This window comes from Phyllostomus discolor, chromosome X (genome assembly GCF_004126475.2).
Source record: "Phyllostomus discolor isolate MPI-MPIP mPhyDis1 chromosome X, mPhyDis1.pri.v3, whole genome shotgun sequence".
Lineage (NCBI taxonomy): Eukaryota > Metazoa > Chordata > Mammalia > Chiroptera > Phyllostomidae > Phyllostomus > Phyllostomus discolor.
Window position 1 is genome coordinate 14,265,916 of NC_050198.1, and position 20,242 is coordinate 14,286,157.

Sequence of the window (20,242 nt, forward strand, 5' to 3'; positions counted from 1 at the left end):
GACAGGATATTGAGTAACTAAAACTATGTTCAAGAACATAGTTATATAGAAAAAGCCAGGAAATTTTATGTACTATGTACTTCGACAATGAAGAGATTAAGAAGGGATTATTTCATATCTGCACAGTTCTTAGGGACTGTATGTGATATGTGATCCCACCTATTTGAAATGTCAACTGCCAGCAGACACCACCAGCTTCTATCAAAGAAAAGTCACAAAGAAATATAAAGAGAGTCATCACACGGGAATGGATAACATAGAATAAGTCAGCAAGGCCAGCAAAAGAAGAAAGTATTACAAGTATAATTTAAAAATAGTTTTGGCAAGTAGAGGTTGGGGAGAAAGCAGAGTAGGCTATAATAATATTTATAACTCAAAGATGGGCCAGATCTAAATGTACAGCTTGGCCTCTTTCCATCCTAAAATGTTCTATATTACCAAAAAAGGTGCTATGATTTATACTCAGCTCCAAGGCTAGACTGGTTTAGGTTTCCTGTGTTTAAGCCTGCTTTCTCCTTGCAGGAAAACCAGTCATCTAGATCTTAAGTCAAATATGGAAATGATATATAAAAATAAAATTCAATTGAGGAAGACAATTTGTCTTGAAAACTAAATTAAAAGTACTAGCATTTCTTTGACACAGTCTACCTAATTACATAGGGTGCTATACACGTGTTCGAGATTAATATGCAATTGATGCATGAAAATAAAATTGAGTCTAGGGTAAGTACTGTGTCATTCAAAAGAAAATAGAAAATTAGCATTTATGTAACACAGTCTAAGCTAATCATATAAAAGTTCACATACTTGTGCATTGACAAGTGAATGCTGCTGAATTTATTAATTGAGGTCAAGTCTGATTCCAAATATTTTTACATAGTGGAGATTTGTTATATTGAGTAATCTTGAAATTAAATGGATCACTGAAAAGGCTTAGTAATATATTTTATACTGAATTAACTGCAGTGCAAAATCTTTTCAGTAGGCTAGATTTTTATAAATCTGTGTGTATATATAAAAACATCGGCTCCTTTTATAAGTGGTACTGAGCCTAGGGGATGGGATATTTCTACCATGAAAAGATAATAATTAAAAGAATGTTAATGGGCCAAATAGAATGTATGTGAGTTGATAATAAGAGCAGAAAACCAATTCATATGTGATATTCACTGGACATATTAGAATCAAACGTTCTAGTGATCAACATTCTATATTCTCTACTGTTATATGGTATACCTGTGAGCTTTTGAGTTTGGTGAATGACAGGCCTGACTTTGTTTTCAAATATTTGCTTCATGGTGTCGTCAAATTGTGCGGCGTGCCTGTCCCTGTGTGGCACATGCCCAAAGAACAGAGGCAAGGACCATATACTATTTTTCCAGCTTGGAAAATGGAAACGTACTCCAAGGCTACATAGTAAAGGGCTCGTAAAACAGAAGAGATATTCCAAAGAATTTCCCACTGGTAAGGCTGGATATCACCTCTCAGGATAGCTCAGTTGGAGGGTGAGAGGTCGCTTCCTATGCTGTACCAGGGGTTAACCCTTTAGGTGCTGGGCGATGGCAGTATTGGGTGTGGCCTGCGAGTCCTGAGTCTAGGGAAGCTGTTATTTACCAACTAATTTTCAAAGAGTTTAACTGGTTAAGAATGTGACAGCTGTATCAGTCCAGGTGTCAGGCCTCGTTTTCCCCGTAGGTCACCGGGAGTGTGAGCCTCCCGGGAAAGTTTCAAGCAGGAGGCTAACATGAGGAGGTTTTTATTTGCGGAGGAGACTTCTGACAGCAAAGTTGAAGATGATCAATTACAGGGGTTTGGGAAAAGACACAGGGAGATTAGTTTCAAAACTTCAGAAAAGAATTCAAGTAGTGGCTAGGGGGCAAAAGTACAGAAATGGGTATGGTATCCATGGGGGGCGGGTAAGTTCTGGAGTTGGTAAAATTTGGAAATGGGGCAGGTGTGAGTCTGACTGCCAGGAGTCTGGTGTGGGCCACTGTGGAGGGTAGTACCATTACTGGGAGAGGAAGAAAGACAGAATGGTGTCCATTGCTTGTTTAACTGGTTTGTTGATTGATTGATTGGCTTTATTCCATTAATTTTCTGAAAAGAGTCATGTTTATAAGCTGCAAGCATAACTGCTCATACATGAACTTAAACACATAGTGTTGCAGTCTTTTCTCTCAGACACCCAAAAATTGTGAGGAAGGGGAAGGAATTGAGGAGATGAGCAGTGTTTGATGAGCACCTATTATGCTCTTTTATCTCATTTGAGAATCCCATTTATAGTGTATGAAGGATAAAATACTCTTTCCATGTTACAGATGAGAAATCCTGAGTTAGCAAGATTGAGTTCCGCCCTGGCCTGCCTTCTCACAATTCAAACAGTCTGTCTCCAGGGTCTTTGGTTTTTTCACTGCATGCAAATGCCTCCACATGGGAAGAAGAAAAAAAGAGGGGAAGACAAGGAAAGGGGAAGAATGGGAAAATATGTATTCAGAGTTACTAAAGAAGAAAGAAATGAAAGGAACCAAACAGAGAGGCTTATCCATGAGATGTTCTTACCCCTACCTAGACGAGTTAACAGTCCTTTGTAAAGGCATCAGGAGGCTTACACAGGCTATTAGCTCCTCACTGGCAACCCTAGCCTGTGGGAGCCCTGAGCACACAGACCTTCTGTGAATTGGTGTCAGTGTACGACCAAACCACCGCTCTACAGATGGCTGCTTTCAGAGCAGCGCGTCTCCATGGGGGCTGCTGGGAGGCCTCACAAGTCTTTCTGCTCTGTGGGGTAATCGAGGTTAGGCCATTAGAAACTTTCATAGAAATGGGACTGAGTAATGTTATGTGTGTTGAATCCAGTCATTTCAAACCAGGCTAACATTTCGTATATATTTTCGTTGCCTTTTTCAAGTAATTGGTATTGTATTTTAGAAAAAGAATTTACCTGTGAGCCATTGGGAACAAAGGAACCCAAACTGGCCCTTCGCCACAGATAATTTGAGATGTACAGCTTTAGAACATCAAATGGAAAAAAGGTGAGGACCTGATCGGTGTTCTTGGGCTCTTGGTAACGCAGACAAATGTGATGGATGCGTGGAATGCCTTCACAGAGCCATGTATTGACCTCGTATACAAAATAATCAAAGGATTTGTGTCATTGGAAGCTGCACAATAGATGAACCTGGTTTTTGTAATTTAACAAAAATCCAATTTATGTAACATATTAAAAGAAGCATTATCAACTTGTTTTCTCCTCAAAAGACTGTAGCTATTAAACTGCTTAATTACTTCATTTTCACTCGCAGTGTAACATTAGCAGTTTAGCACTTCAAGTATAAAAATGATTAATGAGCCTGAGAATTCATTCGCATACATATCACTTTGCAGCTTGACATAACCCTGGAGCCTGTTCTAACCATAGACAGACTTCCCTTGCAAATATCTTATTGCATATTAAATGCATAATCGTTGCAAAGTATGCATAATTATAGTCATTTTCCTGTTTCTTCTATACCAATAAAAAAGTCAACAAATCAAATGCATTCAAGTGAAACTAACTTTTTAAACAAAAGTGTAAATCCCTAGGGAGCACCTTGATTTTTTTTGCACTGTGACCAGCTCCCCAAATTCCATTGTGATTTGGGCTCAACTGTCATCCTTCTAAAAATGTATCTATGAAAATTTTGAACGTGAAGGAAAACGCTTTCGATTTCCATATTTATATCCGCGTGAGTACTGTGATTTGGGAAAATGTGATGAGAGTAAAGACCGCATTGTGGATTCAAAGAATAAGATTTTATTTGGAGTGACTGTCAAAAATATCTGCAGGGGGTTATTTCTGTCTAACCATCCTTGGCTTGCCTTGGTGACACGTAGCCGCATGTCTCTTTTAGCTCCACTGAATTTCCCTTTTGATCTCTCCCAAGGTGATTCCATCTTGCTGACTTTGTCCAGTCATTCTCGAAGCTGAACCTTTGAAGTGTTAACAACAGTACTCTTTGTCTTCACCTTCCCTTGGTGTTTCTACCCTTTTCCGTGGAGTTCATCCAAGACTGTACTTGTCCCTGCCTCAAAATCCTCTTCTCCCCACATGCGCATCACCTGTAAGCTATGTTCCATTCCGATGCAGCACTGAATCGGGAAGATTCAATGACCTTTTTGCTCAGACCTCAGAGAACTTCACTTTCCAGGCTTGCTGCCATGACACAAGGGTGTAGCTACTGGCAACTCCCAGGGGCCTCCTGTGTGCAAGGGGAGGGAGATCAGAGCTGCAGGCTGCTTGTTAGACTCCACATCAGGTCCTCAGATGGTCTCATTCACTGTCAGGCTATAGGACATAAATGTCCTTATTTCCATGTGCTCTTTAAAAAATCTTTTTTTAAAATTTATTTTTAGAGAGAGGGGAAGGGAAGGAGAAAGAGAGGAAGAGAAACATCATGTGCAGTTGCCTCTCACATGGCCCCCACTAGGGACCAGGCCTCCAACCCAGGCACGTGCTCTGACTGGGAATCGAACCGGCGACCCTTTGGTTTGCAGCCCGCGCTCAATCCACTGAGCTACACCAGCCAGGGCTCACATGTGCTGACAAATGGGGATAGACAAACAAATGGAGATAAAGTATCTGTTTGGTCCACTGAACCAGACATGGTTCAACATTTAGTCGAATAGACTTTAAAAACAAGCACATTACCTTGCTGCCCGAGTCTTTACTATAAATGCAGGCTCGTGACTGGGCGTCACTGACCGGCGATGAGACCCCTGATATTGAAAGGCAGTACAGCAAGCAAGGCCCTGGGGCACTTCTCCCAACAAGAGTTGTTGGTAATGAGAGCTACACTTCCGAACAAGGCCTTGACTTGTTAAGTTGCATTGCCAGATAAGATAACAGGTCACTTGGATGAAAAATCAGGAATACTTTTTTAGTATAATTGTGCCCCAGATACTACACAGAGAGTATGCTTAGACGGAAGAACTTATTCTTTTCTTACATGAAATACTAATTACACAGGGGGTCCTGTACTTACTAAATCTGGCAACTTCATTCATTACTGACACTTTAGAAGCAACCAAGGTTATTTGAAAAAGTCCATTTTCTGAGGTTGCTGACTGATAATATTATTCCCATTCCCCCAAATGAGCTCTCTGGTGCTGGCCCACAGTTGCCCAGGTGCAGGTTCATGTTCACATGTGTTCTCTCTTGAGAGAGAGAAGGAGGAAGAGAGAAGGGAGGTAGTGGGAGAGCGAGAGCGAGAGCGAGAGAGAGAGAGAGAGGGAAACAGAGAGAGAGAGAAACAGAGAGAGAAACAGAGAGACAGGGAGAGAGGGAGGGGGGGCGAGAGAGAGAGAGAGAGAGAGAAGTGCACAGGGAAAGATTTGTTGTTCCACTTATTCATTCATTGGTTGATGCTTATGTGTGCTCCCCAATTGGAGATTGAACCTGCAGCCTTGACATATTGGTACAACACTCCAACCACCTGAGCTCTTCTAGGTATAATTTTAAATTCACTGACAAAAGCCTATTGAGAAAATGTGTACCTTTTTTTTTCAAGATGGTCATTTTGAAAAAAATTCCAAGCAAGTGGAACTAGTGAATGGAATCCTTCTTGGGCTGTGATGTTTACTGAATTACCTTTTAAAAAGTACATTTGGGAAACACACAGTACCTACTACCCAAGATAGTTATGTTGATTAATTAGCTTCTTACCTAGATTTACAGCACTCTTGCCCTGTAAAATAATCTTTGTAAAATAGGTCACAAATTGGGTCTACCTGCATCTTAAATATAAATCTCATGTTTCATACACTTGCACTCCAAGTCTAAACTAAAACAAAACTTATCAAAGGAAACTAGTACCGTGTGGACACGTTCGGAGGGCTACTATATTACCTCACCTCTGTCTTTTGCTTCAGTCCTGCTCCACAGCTGTCCGCTGGGCTTGGACCTTGTACCCTAATCCTAGTAACTGCACTTGCCTCTCGTGACTGAGGACAAGTGTTTGTTTCCCCCATGCTGGTAACTGCGTCCCTTTCTGGTTCCCCCCTGTATCTGGTTCTGACCATCTTTCTGGTGACTGCAGATCTGCTCCCCTCCTTTCCTGGTGATTGATAGCCTGACCTCAGTGTTAAGCAGTGGCAGCCTTAAAATTTCTTTGTAGGTGGTGCTTGGGGAGCTGTTTGGATTTGGAGGGAAAAGCAGTTTGCCTGGAAGCTGCGTTTGCATTGCAGTCACACTGTTTTTACTTAAATTGCATATTTGTTTGGGATGGCTTGAGGGCAGTTATAGAAATTCTTTAAGTGGGTTCTTTTTAGCCATTCTTTGGCAGGGCTTCTGGATTGCAGGCTGAGTATCAACAAGAATTGTTTTCTTACTCAGCTTGGTGTCCGCCAGCTTTGTATATGAATTGAAATAACTGTAGCAGCCAATAAGTATGTCTTGGGTGATTGACTTATTGTGAGAAATTCCCGTCTTAGATTACAAATAGCCACATCCATCCAGCTCTTGGGGTACCCTAATTCTCCTAGTTGAAAGTCTCTGTTGGCAGATGCTTGCTGTGGAGATTACATACTGCCTGTTATGATATTTTCCAGTTACCCAGGCATTCAGTATACCAAGGGCCACGGACAGCATGGCGTAGTCATGAGGTTTAAAACAGACCTGGAACTGAACTTTTTGTCACACCAGTGATCCGGTTATTTCACTTCTGTGCCTGTTTTGCATTTTTAGAAAATGGGGATAATCATAATATTCATTCTCTCTTGCAGTGGTTAAGAGGATTAAGTGAGGCAACTTAACTGCTTGACAATCAGGAAACACTCGTAAAAATTGCCCTCGTCTGTTATGTTGAACAAAGATGGGCTTTGCCCAATAGGCTTTATCTGTGTTGTAGATAAATATAGATATTCAAAAATGCTGAGTCATTCATCCAACAAACTGTCTCTTAGGTGCTACTGTATTCCAGGCCTCTGCAAAAGTGAACAGGCCCAGAAATATATTAGAAAGAATAACAGGGCCCTGGCTGGTGTAGCTCAGTGGATTGAGCGCGGGCTGCAAACCAAAGGGTCGCTGGTTTGATTCCCAGTCAGGGCACATGCCTGGGTTGCAGGCCAGGTCCCTAGTGGGGGCCATGTGACAGGCAACCACAAATGATGTTTCTCTTCCTCTCTTTCTCCTTCCCTTCCCCTCTCTCTAAAAATAAATTAAAACATTAAGAAAAAAGAATAACAGGGAATATGACACGCTAGGGTTAAGTATGGCTGGACAAGGAAAGGTGATGGTTGCAGGTAGAGCTACGTCACTAAAAATGTAACCCAGAAATTTAAAGAGAATGGAAAAATAATAACCATATGTTAATTTCGGAACAGGAAATTAAAAGGTGAGTTTGGAGACATCGTTGAGGCTGGAAAGGGCAGGAGTTGAAGAGACATGCACTAATAAGAACCTGAGGGGTACATACAACAGGTTTCCCAGGCATATGTAGAGGATCTCTCCTTTGTTCCCACTCTGCTTTTAATATGTCACCAGTAAACACTTTGAAGCTATCCAGTGGCATCCTTAACATGCACGACTGCAATCTAGACCAAAAACTCCTACAAAGTAGAGTGTGCAACCATCCCATTTGCCCAAACCCGAGGCTTTCCAGGAAGCTGGACTCTCTGCTAAAGTGGGGACTGTCTCGGGCAAACCAGGGCAAATTGACCACCTTACTCTTAAAAGAATAAGGTTGTATCTTAATCTTTGTGAATCCCAGAATCTTGTACACTTCCTGGTTCACTGATGAGTCTGTAAGAGAAGAGAGATGATTTTGAACCTTGGGAGTTTTCACAATAATTGGGCAAAATTGTCCGTTGCAATCAATCAAAGAGAAGCAGCCCAGTGTAATGAAGTCAGGATAGGGGTTGGAATCGGATTAACTGAATCCAGCTCTACCACCCCTTGAATAAGTCACTTAAATTCTTAAAGCTTTATTGCCCTTGACCAAAAGCACATGTATAACATGTGTATAATAGCATAATAAAAGCATATGTATAATAATAACAGCTCCACGATAACTTACATAGATTCAAAAACATTAAAACAACTTAAATTCTAACCAACTGACCAGCAATGCAATAATGTTAGTGATATTCTGATTGAGATTATTCAAATCCTTATACCGAGGTGCGATACTGAGAACTAAACTACAAAAGTTAAAATTTTTCATGTGTACACTCTTTAAATTTTTAAAAATATTTCATTTATTTACTTTTAGAGAGGGGAAGGGAAGGAGAAAGAGAGGGAGAGAAACATCAATGTGTGGTTGCCTCTCACGTGCCCCCTACTGGGAACCTGACCCATCACCCAGGCGTGTGCCCTGACTGGGAATTGAATCAGTGACCTTAGGTTCGCAGGCTGGTGCTCAATCCACTGAGCCACACCAGCCAGGCCCTATGTGTATACTCTTAAGGGATAATATCTATAAATACAGACAGCACACATCTGTGGTTACAAATCCCAGTGAATAGAACCAATTAAGTATAACTCAGTTACCCTGAAGTTCAAGTCTTTAGCTTCCTAAATGCCCATCCAGCTCAGTTGCTGATAATTTACCAATTAGGTTTTATTTTTCATGTTTCTCAAAAAAGCTCTATGGTCAATTAACATTTGACAAAGGTGGCAAGAGCATTCAGTGGAGTAAAGACAGTCTCTTCAATAAATAGTGCTGGGAAAATTGGACAGGTACATGCAAATAAAGTAAAACTAGACTATCAGTTATACCATACACAAGAATAAATTCAAATGTATAAAAGACTTAAATGTAAGTCACAAAATCATAAAAATACTAGAAGGAAACAGGCAATAATATCTCAGACATCTCTTATAGCAATATTTTTGCCAATATACGTCCTTGGGCAAGGAAAACAAAGGAAAAAAATAAATGGGAACTAAAAAGATTTTACACAGCCAAGAATACCATCCACAAAGTGAAAAGGCAACCCACTGAATGGGTGAACATATTTGACAATGATACACTTGACAAGGGGTTAATTTCCAGAGTATATAAAGAACTTATACAATTCAATGCCAGGAAGACAAACAATCCAAATGAAAAATGGGCAACAGGCCTGAATAGACACTTCTTCAAAGAGGACATACAGATAGCCAAAGAAAAAATGTTCAACATCAATAATCATCAGAGGGATGCAAATTAAAACCAGAATGAAATATCACCTCATACCTGTCGGAATGTCTATCATCAATAAATCAACAACAAAAAAAAACAAGTACTGGCGAGGATGTGCAGAAAGGGAAGCCCCTTTTGCACTGTTGGTGGGAATGCAAACTGGTGCAGCCACTGTGGAAAGCAGTGTGGAGTTTCCTCAAAAAACTAAAAATAGAACTGCATTTTGACTGAGCAATCCCACTTCTGGGACTATATCCCAAGAATTTTGAAAACACTAATTCAGAAGAATATGAGCATACCTATATTCATTGCAGCATTTTTTACAGTAACCAAGATCTGGAAACAGCCCAGGTGCCCATCAGTACATGAATGGATGAAAAAGCAGTGGTACTTTTACACAATGGAATACTACGTGGCCATAAAACAGAGTGAAATAAAACAGGGAAATCTCACCTTTTGCAACACCGTGGGTGGACCTGGAGATTATTATGCTAAATGAAACAAGCCAGTCAAGGAGAAATACCATATGATCTCACCTACATGTGGAATCTAATGAGCAACATAGAAACAGGCGTGGATACATGGAACAGACTGACCGCTGTAAGGGGGTTTGGGGAGCTGGATGAAAGAAGGTGAAGGGATTAAGTAAAAAACGTATTTAATACATAGACACAAAGAAAGAGGGTGGGGATAGGTGGAGATGGGCAAAGCGGGGAATGGGGATGGAAAGAGATTGCTTGGAGCCGTGGGCACATGATGCAGAGTGAGTGTGATGTTTTATGAAGTTGCACAGTTGAAACCTGTATGCTTTTGTGAACCATTGTCACTCCAATAAATTCAATTAAAAAACTGGAACTTATATTAACAGATCAAAAAGGACAAAGGAACCTACTCATTCCAATGTACGCCTTGGAATTTTAATGCAAATTTAATCTCGAGAACCCCACATATTTGCTAACTGCTGAATGGATTAGCCCAGTTATACTTTTGTATCTCAACCAAAGAAAAATTATAAATTTCATTCTAACACACTTTCTAGCCAAAAGGATATAAGCATATTTATAGTGAAAATACTATTGATTGTATTCAGTAATACATTTTGTCCTTTGCAATCTTTCCATTGTGAACATAGACTGAGTTTGGTAATCCAGTGTTCATGTGTTACCTAACAGCTCCTTTAAAATTAATTAGTTTTTCACCCTGGCTGGTGTGGCTCAGTGGATTGAGTGTCACCCTGTGAACCAAAGGGTTGCCATTTCAATTCTCAGTCAGGGCACATACCTGGGTTTCGGGCTGGGTCTCCAGTAGGGGGCGTGCGAGAGGCAGTCACACATTGATGTTTCTCTTCCTCTCTTCTCCCTTCCTCCTCTCTCAAAATAAAATCTTTTAAAAAATAAAATCAATGGTTTTTCCAAAATGTTTGTGATGTCTACCAAGAAATTATGATTACAAAGAAGTTGGGATTTCCTGTCTAGCTGGTCAGCAGGATAATAAGAATCACTTAGAACCAATGTCTGGGGCAATTTTATTGAAGAAGAGGGGCATCGGCATGAACAAACCATAGATGCTGAGTGCATCTGATCAGCAAAGAAAATTATTTTGGCTAAAGAAATTAAAAACGCCTTTTCCAATACACTTACTCTGTCAGATGTACTAGACCAAAATCGGAGGCCATCCCACAGATCTTGTGGGCTTTTTCAGTAGAAGGAGCATTCTAGCTGCTGAACTGGTTTTTTTTCTGTCTAGCCAATTTAATGCAAAATATGATTGAAACCAGTAGATCTGCACTGGTATTTATTTTCTAATGCTTTCCTAAACGAGTTTTACAGTATTCAGAGCATAGTGTTAAATTGATTCACCTTTCTGAGGATGAGAATTGTAAGCAATTTGATTAGTTTTTCTCTATTTTCATCTTCTGACATGTTCTGTTATAACTAAGAAAAGTATAGCCCTTTTTTGCTTACTGAAAATAATTTATATTCAGTCGTGTTTTCTGTACCTGCATGGAGCATCATCTCTACAGGCTTAAATATCAGCACTTGTAGCTGTATGGGTATGATGGTATTAAGAACAGTTCCAAAGACAAATTACCCTTTTGAATGTTCGTGATCCTGAGTTTATCCCTCAGACCTTATAATTGAACTTTGTAAACTAGACACATTCCCATGTGTCTTATCTAGTAAAGCAAGGAGAGAAGGTTAAAAATCAAAAGGTTGGTTTTTATATGACGATTAAACATGATAAATGAAGGGAATCTTGTTACCACAAGAGGCATAACTTTATTGATCATTCAATTAAAAGCTGCGAAAGGAATGAATGGATGAAAAGATAAAAGCTGAAGGGGACTGATGCCTTCCTCTTGATGAAATGTTTTGTTCTAGTGGAGATTTAATGACCCCTCGTAGGAGCAGGGATGCGTAGGGAACCCTGGTTCCTCTTTTTCTTCCTTTGTTGCCTTTCACCACTGATGCTCGCCCCCAGTTTCACCTGCCTTAGTTCTCTCGAGTTTCATCCTGGAAACAGAGCTCTGGCTCCCTATCTAACTTCCGTTTCCTGACTGAGTTGTGCTCTTCTTATCTACCCCGCCCCCACTTTCTAGTGGCAGTACAACAGTTAGAGCCGCCCGCCAGTCTTGTCATCCCACTTGATAGGAATCCCTTAATGACACCATCTTGCTTAGACAACCTGACTTCACTCCGTTTGAAAATTAGTCATGCTTGTTTGCTTTCTACTTCATTTCCAAGGTCCTGCCTTAAAGGGCCAACACTCTCTGTGTGGACAGCACATTCACATGTGTATGTGTTATGGGTAAAGGGCTTTTCCCTGATTACTGTCTTCTAGGGCTAGAGATAGCTGAGCACCAGATGAGCACGGGGCCCCTGATTGGGGAAGAGGTGAGATGGGACAAGACAAACTGAGATTGGAAGCTTTCCCAGGGCATGATCTATGATTCTTGTTGACCCTTGTCTTCCCCCACAGTGAACACGTGTCTTTCACCTTATAGATCTGCGGTGTTGAATAAATGAATGAGTAAATGAATGTACCTGTTTCATACATTGTCTAGGATTGACATTAGTTGTAAGGGTGTATGTAACTCATTTCACTGGCCAACTAACTTCAGTTTTAAACTGTGAAAGCCCTGGATAGGGTCAGTTTTTGAAATCTGTGACAAATCTGCATCTTTAGCTGTGTCTATATAACCAAAGAAGAATATTTTCTGAAACATAATGGAGAAGCACAGGCCTTTATTCAGGTTTTAGAATAACATGGAACAAAACCATTATCCTTTGAATTTCATTTGGAAACCACATAATGTAGCTGTTTTTAAAAATTAAATAATTACTTAAAAATTGTATGTACTCCTCAAACTAAGTAGAAGATTACTTGGCTTACCAGTTGACTCATATAGTATTTTTCTAGTCACGAATTTGCTTCGCTTTCTTTTTTTAATGTAGAAAAGCAATTTATTCAATTACAATCACTTGCACAGTTGGTCCTGGAGAATAACAGTCCCACTGGTGAAACAAGTCACCAAAAACAGGTGGTATCAAACTAGTGGTCAAGGACTAACTCCTAAAAAAAGGCAACTTTTATCCAGGATTAATTTAATTTTGAAAACAATCCCAAGCTAAATTCACTCTTCTCAACATAACTGGACAGTCTACCTGTGGTATAACTGTCAGGTAAAAACATACATCTTTATAACCTAGTGGTCCCAAGTTTTTTTTAAAAAACCATTTCATAGAAAGGAAAGAAAGAATATGAAAACGGCTCAAGAAATACACTAACGAGCAAAAATATATGGGGAAAGAGGAACATGTAGTTTTGGTTCAAGAAATTGACAGGAAACTCACCTGCATGTGAAAATGTGCATCCTGGAAAGTCAGGTGTGAAGATTTTAGAGCAGGCATTTCTATGAGTTGAATCTCCCCTAATTCCTGAATAAAAATGACATCTTCCAGTAATTATACTTCATGGTTCAGGCACCTACCTCACTTGGCTCACTTCCTTCTAGCCTTTACTTAAATGAGTCTGAAAAACTTGGGGATGTAGCATAAGAAGAAAAATAAAATAACCACACGCAATATTCCCCTTTCGGTGGCTACTTGAGATTTTTGTTACTAGAAAATTTTGGAAGGAAATTTAAATATGTGTCTGTGACTTTACTGAACCAAGCCTCCCCTGACCAGTTAATATCTAGAAAAGAGCCTAGGTTTGGGCTAACAGCGTTGTTGTTGGTGGTATGTACTATAGACAGATAGCTGAGCAAAGTCTCTGTCTCAGAGTCACTGTTAAGTCAATCTCTGGCTTGAGAGGGGAAAAAAGGGAAGTCTAAAATCTCAAGAAGCGCAGATGTTTATAAGACCCCTGTCCTTCTGGACCCATGCTTCCTTCAGGGTCTTCTTCATTGTTATCAATGTTCTCTGCCATTTGACACGCTTGCATGATATCATCTTCTGACACAGAACAAATCACCGCAGGCTCACTGGGATCCCAGGAGAATCAGGTATCTTGGCAGTGTGATTGCCTTGAATGAATAACTCCGGTGGCCCACCTTCTGCATCTTCGGGGTATTGTTCCTCTCTAATTTTACCTAAATTTCAGACACTCAGTCTACAATCAGTACCACTGGAAGCCAAAATAGTCTCGTTGTGAGGTGACCACTGAACCTGGAATATTTCATCTTTATGTGACTCAAAGAATATGACTTAAGTTTCAGATTTCTCAGATCCCACAAAACATCTTATCAGCTGACCCTGTGGCAAGAATGAAGTCACCATAGGGATCCAAAGAAAGGGAGCTCACTTTAGCAGTGTGAGCATCGACTGAGTGGCTTGGTTTGGAAGTATCGTTTGAATGAGTATCCCAGATCATAAATTTCTCATCATCAGCAACTGACCCAAACAGAGACTCATGGAGAAGATGCCAGGAGACATCTACTATTGCTATACGCACTGTGAAGATGGTCTTCACAGCCACAACTTTTACATTGGAACAGTACTGATGTCCCACAGGAAAATGGCATGGTCCTCTGAAGCACTAAGTGAGTGCCTGTTGAGATTTGGGCTCCAAGAAAGCCTATAGTCTTCCTTCTGATGTCCTCAAAGATGCAAGCCTGGGTTGCACTCTCCACAAGGACCTGGTGTAGAAGGGTGTTTTGTATAGTCCAAAACAAGAACATCAGGAGATGGAGTCTTTGTTGCAATGATGCCAGGGCTCTGTGACACACAATGTGCCCTGTTTCCTTCTCTTTCATGGTTGGTCTTGATTTCTATTTTAATTTTTCCACTAAAAGCCAAAACCTGCAAATTCCTTCTCGCTGCCGTAGTGTGAAGCAGCAAGCTGAACATCATCTTTAGGGAGCTGCACACTGGCTGTCAAAAGGTGGTTTAGTTCATCCAACGTGTGTGTCCCCAGGGCAAGTCTATGAATGCTGAAATCTTTCCCTTCTGTCCTGGTTACATCCGGAAGCCACTGCAGTTAGTCTGGGCCACACCAGAGCATGGGTCATCACCAGATCGTAAAGAAAAGGGGTGTTCTTTTCCCATATTTTGTACTCTTTGTTGATCCCATGTTCTTCTACTGTATCATCAAAGGCTGCCGCCTTGTCAGCCATGGCGGGCGGGCAGGCCAGAGGTATCGTGGGTTGAGTGAGTATTGTGGGAAGGGTAGGGAGGTTGTGGGCGCTTTGTGCATGGCCCCCGTTGTTTGCTGCTGCCCTTCTTTTCTGTAGACTGTATCTGCTTCATTATTTGGGGACTAAGTAAGATTTTAAAAACAAGACGTTTTAAATGTGCCCAAGGTACTTCTTTTTTGCCATGGAAAAAAATCTCTCTCTCTTACACACACTCACATACTCCTCTCCCTTCACATTCACTGGAAGAAAGAATACAAATTAAATGTCTATTTTCTGTCAGTTATGGAGATAGACTCTGGATATAGTGATGAAAACAGCTATCCTGGTTCTTTTTTTCATTACTGACTTTGTGCCAACAAAATACTTTCAGGGAGCAGTATTTTATATATCAGTGTTTTTTGTCATTTAAGTTAAAATAGGTGCAATAACCATTTAGCCTAGATTTGTTTCAACTGGCCTGATTTTCAAATAGTCTGAATTATCTACCTACATTCCAAGCTATGTGTCCTAATTTTGGCCTGGGAAAATATGGTCCTGTTGGAGATACATTTATTTAAAAAAATAACCACTTTCGAATTTTACCTTTTTGTCGTGTGAGAATAAGCTTACTTTTAATGGCTTGGGAAAAAAAATTAAAACGAGTCTTTTTAAAGTTGGAGAATATATAAGTTGATATGGTATGCATGATTTATTAAAAATTTGATTTTGAGATCACAATTAACTCAGTGAACTTGATAAGTGTCCAGCTCTTTTTTTTCTGTCACGTATGTACATTTTATACATTTCAATTTCTGGGTCTCTGTGTGGTGAAGGGGTACAGACCAGGCCTCCCCAACATGTGCTGCTTTGGCATGTGAATTATTGTGAGCTAAAGGCGATCAAAAGTGGGGTCACAAGAAACATTGACCTCTCCCTTAAAGAACTTAAATTGTGGGCCTAGCCCATGCTAAGAGTATTACCAGAGATAACTTTTCAAGACCTATCTATAGGGTGGGGCAAACTTCTAATTACTGAATAGGTGCTCTTGTTATCACCCTAAGAATGACCTTCCTCCCTTCTGAAGCCTTAGGAGCCTTACCTCATCCCTAACCCAGAATGCAATATAGGCCTTATTTTACCTTTCCGTCTCTCAACCGCTCGTGTGTGTGGGGTTTCCATATGTAGTTATGTAATGAAATTTGGTTATTTTTCTCTTGGTAATCTGTCGATTTGATTAGTCAACCAGCCTAAAGAACCTAGAAGGGTAGTGGAAAATTTTCTTCCTCCCCTAAACTGACAACATGGGTTTAAAATACCTACGTAAGAATTAAATATTTCCTCATTTTAATTTCAATGCACAAAACATATACTTTTAAAAAATAGCCTGGTTGGTATCCATAGGGAATTTCACAAGTAGAGATTGAAAGTGATGGGAAGATGGACACAATATTTCGTACTAGGTACAAATGGGGTATAGCTGAAATTAACAGACACACAGCCATAACATATGTCAGCTTTTCAACATTTTTTATTTTTTATTGTTTACAAAATTTTATTTATTTTGTTTTTAGACAGAGGGGAAAGGAGGAAAGAGAGGGAGAGAAACAACAATGTGTGGTTGCCTCTCACACACAACTCTTGTATTGCCTACTTAGGTTGCCTACTGGGGAGCTGGCCTGCAGTCCAGGCACATGCCCTGACTGGGAATCGAACCGGTGACCCTTTGGTTCCCAGGCCAGCACTTCAATCCACTGAGCCACACCAGCCAGGGCAGCTTTTCAACATTTTGATGTGCAGAGTTTAAGTGATTTTTCACAAGTCGCACAGCTAATAAATGGTATGTTTGTTTTTTATTTACAATAACAATGGTGAGCAGTTGTCTTCTTGGTATTTCTCCCTTTTACTCTCTTGGGTCATCCCATTTATCTTTTCTGTAGCCTACACTGACTGTTTGTTGCAGCTAATCTAAGCAAGTTCCATGCTAATGTCCAAAGGTACATGTCAGGACATCCTCAAAGCATCTTGTTTAACCATCACTACCTCGAGCATGTCACATCATGGCCACTTGAGCATGTCTGCCATTCTGCGTGTGTTTGTCAAGCCCCAGGGGGTTGGTATAAATGGGTGTCTCTGTTAGACTGAGGGACAAGTTGTATTATAAGACATATCGGCTGCTTACATTGTCCCACTATTTTAACCAAAGCTAATATATATATATATATATATATATATATATATATATATATATATATATATATATTTGAGCATCTACCAGATACCCAGCATTTTGCTAAGTATTGTGGAGAATACAGGGGTAGGATGGGGAAGGCAGTATCAGAAAGGACGTCAGTTAAGTAGAAATATAAAGAAGGAGGCCTCTTGTTGTGGACAACAACCATATACGAAATAATTAGAAACCATTTCAGGACACATATGGAAACAGTGGGTTTGGATTGTATTGATTAAAATCTTCATGGTGCAGGACATGTATTTGGGCAGCTTCATGTCCCAGAGCCTTGTAGAAGTTTAATTGGTTGGGGTTCATGATGGGACATTCTATTCATCATGAGTGTAGCCGACTCTGTGTAGCATGCTACTACTCTTGGAATCATTATCATGGTTAAACACAGTACTTTGGTAGAAGCGACCAATTCATGATTGTTAATGGAAATTTTTGGCTGCTGAAATACCTTAAGTGATAATGGCCCCACCGCACTTACTTTAATTTCTTTCTACCACATTTAATTTTTAAACCACTTCATTTTCATTTTATTGTCTCATCCTCTAAATTTACTTGTTAAAACAAGTAGAAAACATCCTTTAACTCAGGGGTGTCCAACCTGTGGCCCGCAGGCCACATGTGTCCCAGAATGGCTGTGAATGCAGCCCAACACAAAATCATAAATTTACTTAAAACATTATGTGATTTTTTTTGTGATTGCATGTTGCAATGTATTTAATGTGTGGCCAAAGATAACTCCTCGTTTTCCAGCATGGCCCAGAGATGCCAAAAGGTTGTATATCCCCTGTACATTCTTTAAAAGATGTAACGCTCAGGATTTGACTGTAGGAAGAATTCATACCTGCGTTTATCTCTATATGCTTTTCTGGTCTTTTATAGGCTGTCAGCTTCATTACAAATTAAACACCCAGGAAAGGAGAGGGTTTAAAAGTTCACATGCATGTGCTGTGCTATGCAAAATGGTTTTATCTTCTGTGTACATATCAGGAACACTTATTTTATGGTTTTGACTTTCCTAAGGGCCAGTAAAGTTTTTAGAGGATTGTATTAGCATTCTCGAGGTCTAAGCATTTGGATGCTGAGCCTGGTTCTTATTCTCCTACACATAGTGACAGACCGATATTTCTGTACCAATGAAACAACTCAGCTTTTCAACATTTTGATATGCAGAGTTTAAGTGATTTTTCCAGAAATAACACAGCTAATAAATGTTATATTTATTTCTTACACAAGGAAATTCTGCTCTACTAGTTATAAAATCTTATCCATCAGAAGTAGAGGGAAGTACATTTACAAGTAAACTGATTTTATACTGTGCTTGATAATGAAGAAGGTATGTTACTCAAAGTTCTTCATTCCACCTTTTTAAATTGTTATTCTGTTATAGTTGTCCCATTTTTTTCCCCCTGTGCCCTCCTTCCCCCACCCCACCCCCTGTCCCCATAGTCAGTCCCCACACCGTTGTCTTTGTCTATGGGTCATTCATACATGTTCTTTAACTGCGCCCTTCCCCTTCTTCCCACCATTATCCCCCTCCCCTTTTGCCTCTGGTCACTTTCAGTCTCTTCCATGTTTCCATATTTTGACAAAACACTGATTCTGGTTTGCGGTTTTAATTTGCATCTCTCTGATGTATAGGGATGATGAGCATCCTTTCATATGTCTCTGGGCCCTCTGCATGTCCTCTTTGGAGAAGTGTATATTCAGGTCCTTTGCCCATTTTTTAATTGGATTGGTTATCTTCCTGGTGTTGAGTTGTAGGAGTTCTTTATATATTTTGGAGATTTACATCTTTTTTTCCAAAATAGGTATGTTTTTATTAACTCTTATTATACAATTATTATGAATGTCATCCTTAATATCAGTGTTTAAAGTTGTTTACATTGTATGTGTATATTCTTACAGTCTTTTTTTCCTGTGTGTTTTTTCAGTGGGTCATGTGATGTATAAAATTTTGAAACTGTCTTCTCTCCCTCTCTTCTATAGTATGGATATCTTTCAGTGTCATTAAATACAAACCGACATCCTGAGTAGAATGGCTACAAAGCAGTCTATTGAACTGATGTGTTGTAATTTACTGAACCAGTCTGTTATTGAGGAACATTTAGTTTTCACATTGTCTGTCTGGTACCAACCACAGTGAGGTGTATATAATGTCTATGAGAGTGCATGATGCATACTTTGAAAGATTCAAACATCACCCTTTTGTCTGATTACTTCATTAAGATTCATTTTTGGAAGCTGTATAGCAATGCCATACTTTTCTTTTGCCTGCTGCTTATTTATATGTATACGGTGGTAATCTGAAGTCCCGGTAGCCTGCAGAGGGGATAAAAGAGGTACAGAGAAGAGCAGTTTTATTTTTCTAGTAAATGGCTCTGCATCAGATACTGTCAATACAGTATATCGTTAAATATTTACTTTAACCCTGAAAGTTGACTGGTGTTAACCTTAAACAAATAGGTATTTTTCAGCAAAATGTGTTTATTTAGGAACAAGAAAGAATTAAATTTGGAATATGGTCTACTGGTGAACTGCACACAAGTCTGGAGAACAAAGGAGAGGAACTTGTTTTTAGTAGAGGAAAGGGAAGTGCAGATGGACCGTTGTAAACAAGAGTTCAGTGGAAGAAATCAGGAGTTCGAAGTGTAGTGGCTTTTCATTGGCTGCATCATTGCCGGGCAAGGACAAGATCCCCTTCCATACTGCTAGAGTAGTAGAATAGAAAAAAATCTTGTTGGAGATGGAATGTACTCTGTTTTTTTTTTTTTTTTGAGTAATTGAGGGTAAGTGGTAAGGTGTGAGCGCTCTCCATACGAGCCCTCCCGACTCCAATTTCAGTGAGGGTTCTGTCCATTAATTTTCACGGGGAAGAGTTTAAGTGACTTGCCAAAGGCCGCGTTATAAGTGGCAGGGCCAAAAGGGATTCAGTTCTGTCTAACCATAAAACTTCATTTGAAAATGGGAGTAATTCACATAATATGAAATTAGCCATTAAGAAATGTACAATTTAGTGTCATTTAGAGCATTTACAGTGTTATGCACCCATCAACTTTTGTTCCAAAATATTGTCATCATCCCTAAAGGAAAACCCGTAGGTACTGATATCCTTCCCCCTACGCCTTGGTAACCACTATCTGCTTTATGTCTCTGTGGATTTATCTACCTTGCATTTTATATAAGTTTAATCATATAATACATAACTTTTGGTGCCTGGAGGCTTTT

At 39.8% G+C, this 20,242-nt stretch overlaps 1 protein-coding gene and 1 pseudogene across 1 annotated transcript in view; one reads left to right on the plus strand and one right to left on the minus strand.

Moving 5' to 3' along the window:
* The window catches only part of IL1RAPL1 (interleukin 1 receptor accessory protein like 1), a 1,208,235-nt gene that overhangs the window by 67,015 nt on the left and 1,120,978 nt on the right, over positions 1–20,242 (plus strand). The gene's annotated exons all lie outside the window — the stretch shown is intronic.
* LOC114505611 lies at positions 13,319–14,785 on the minus strand (annotated as a pseudogene).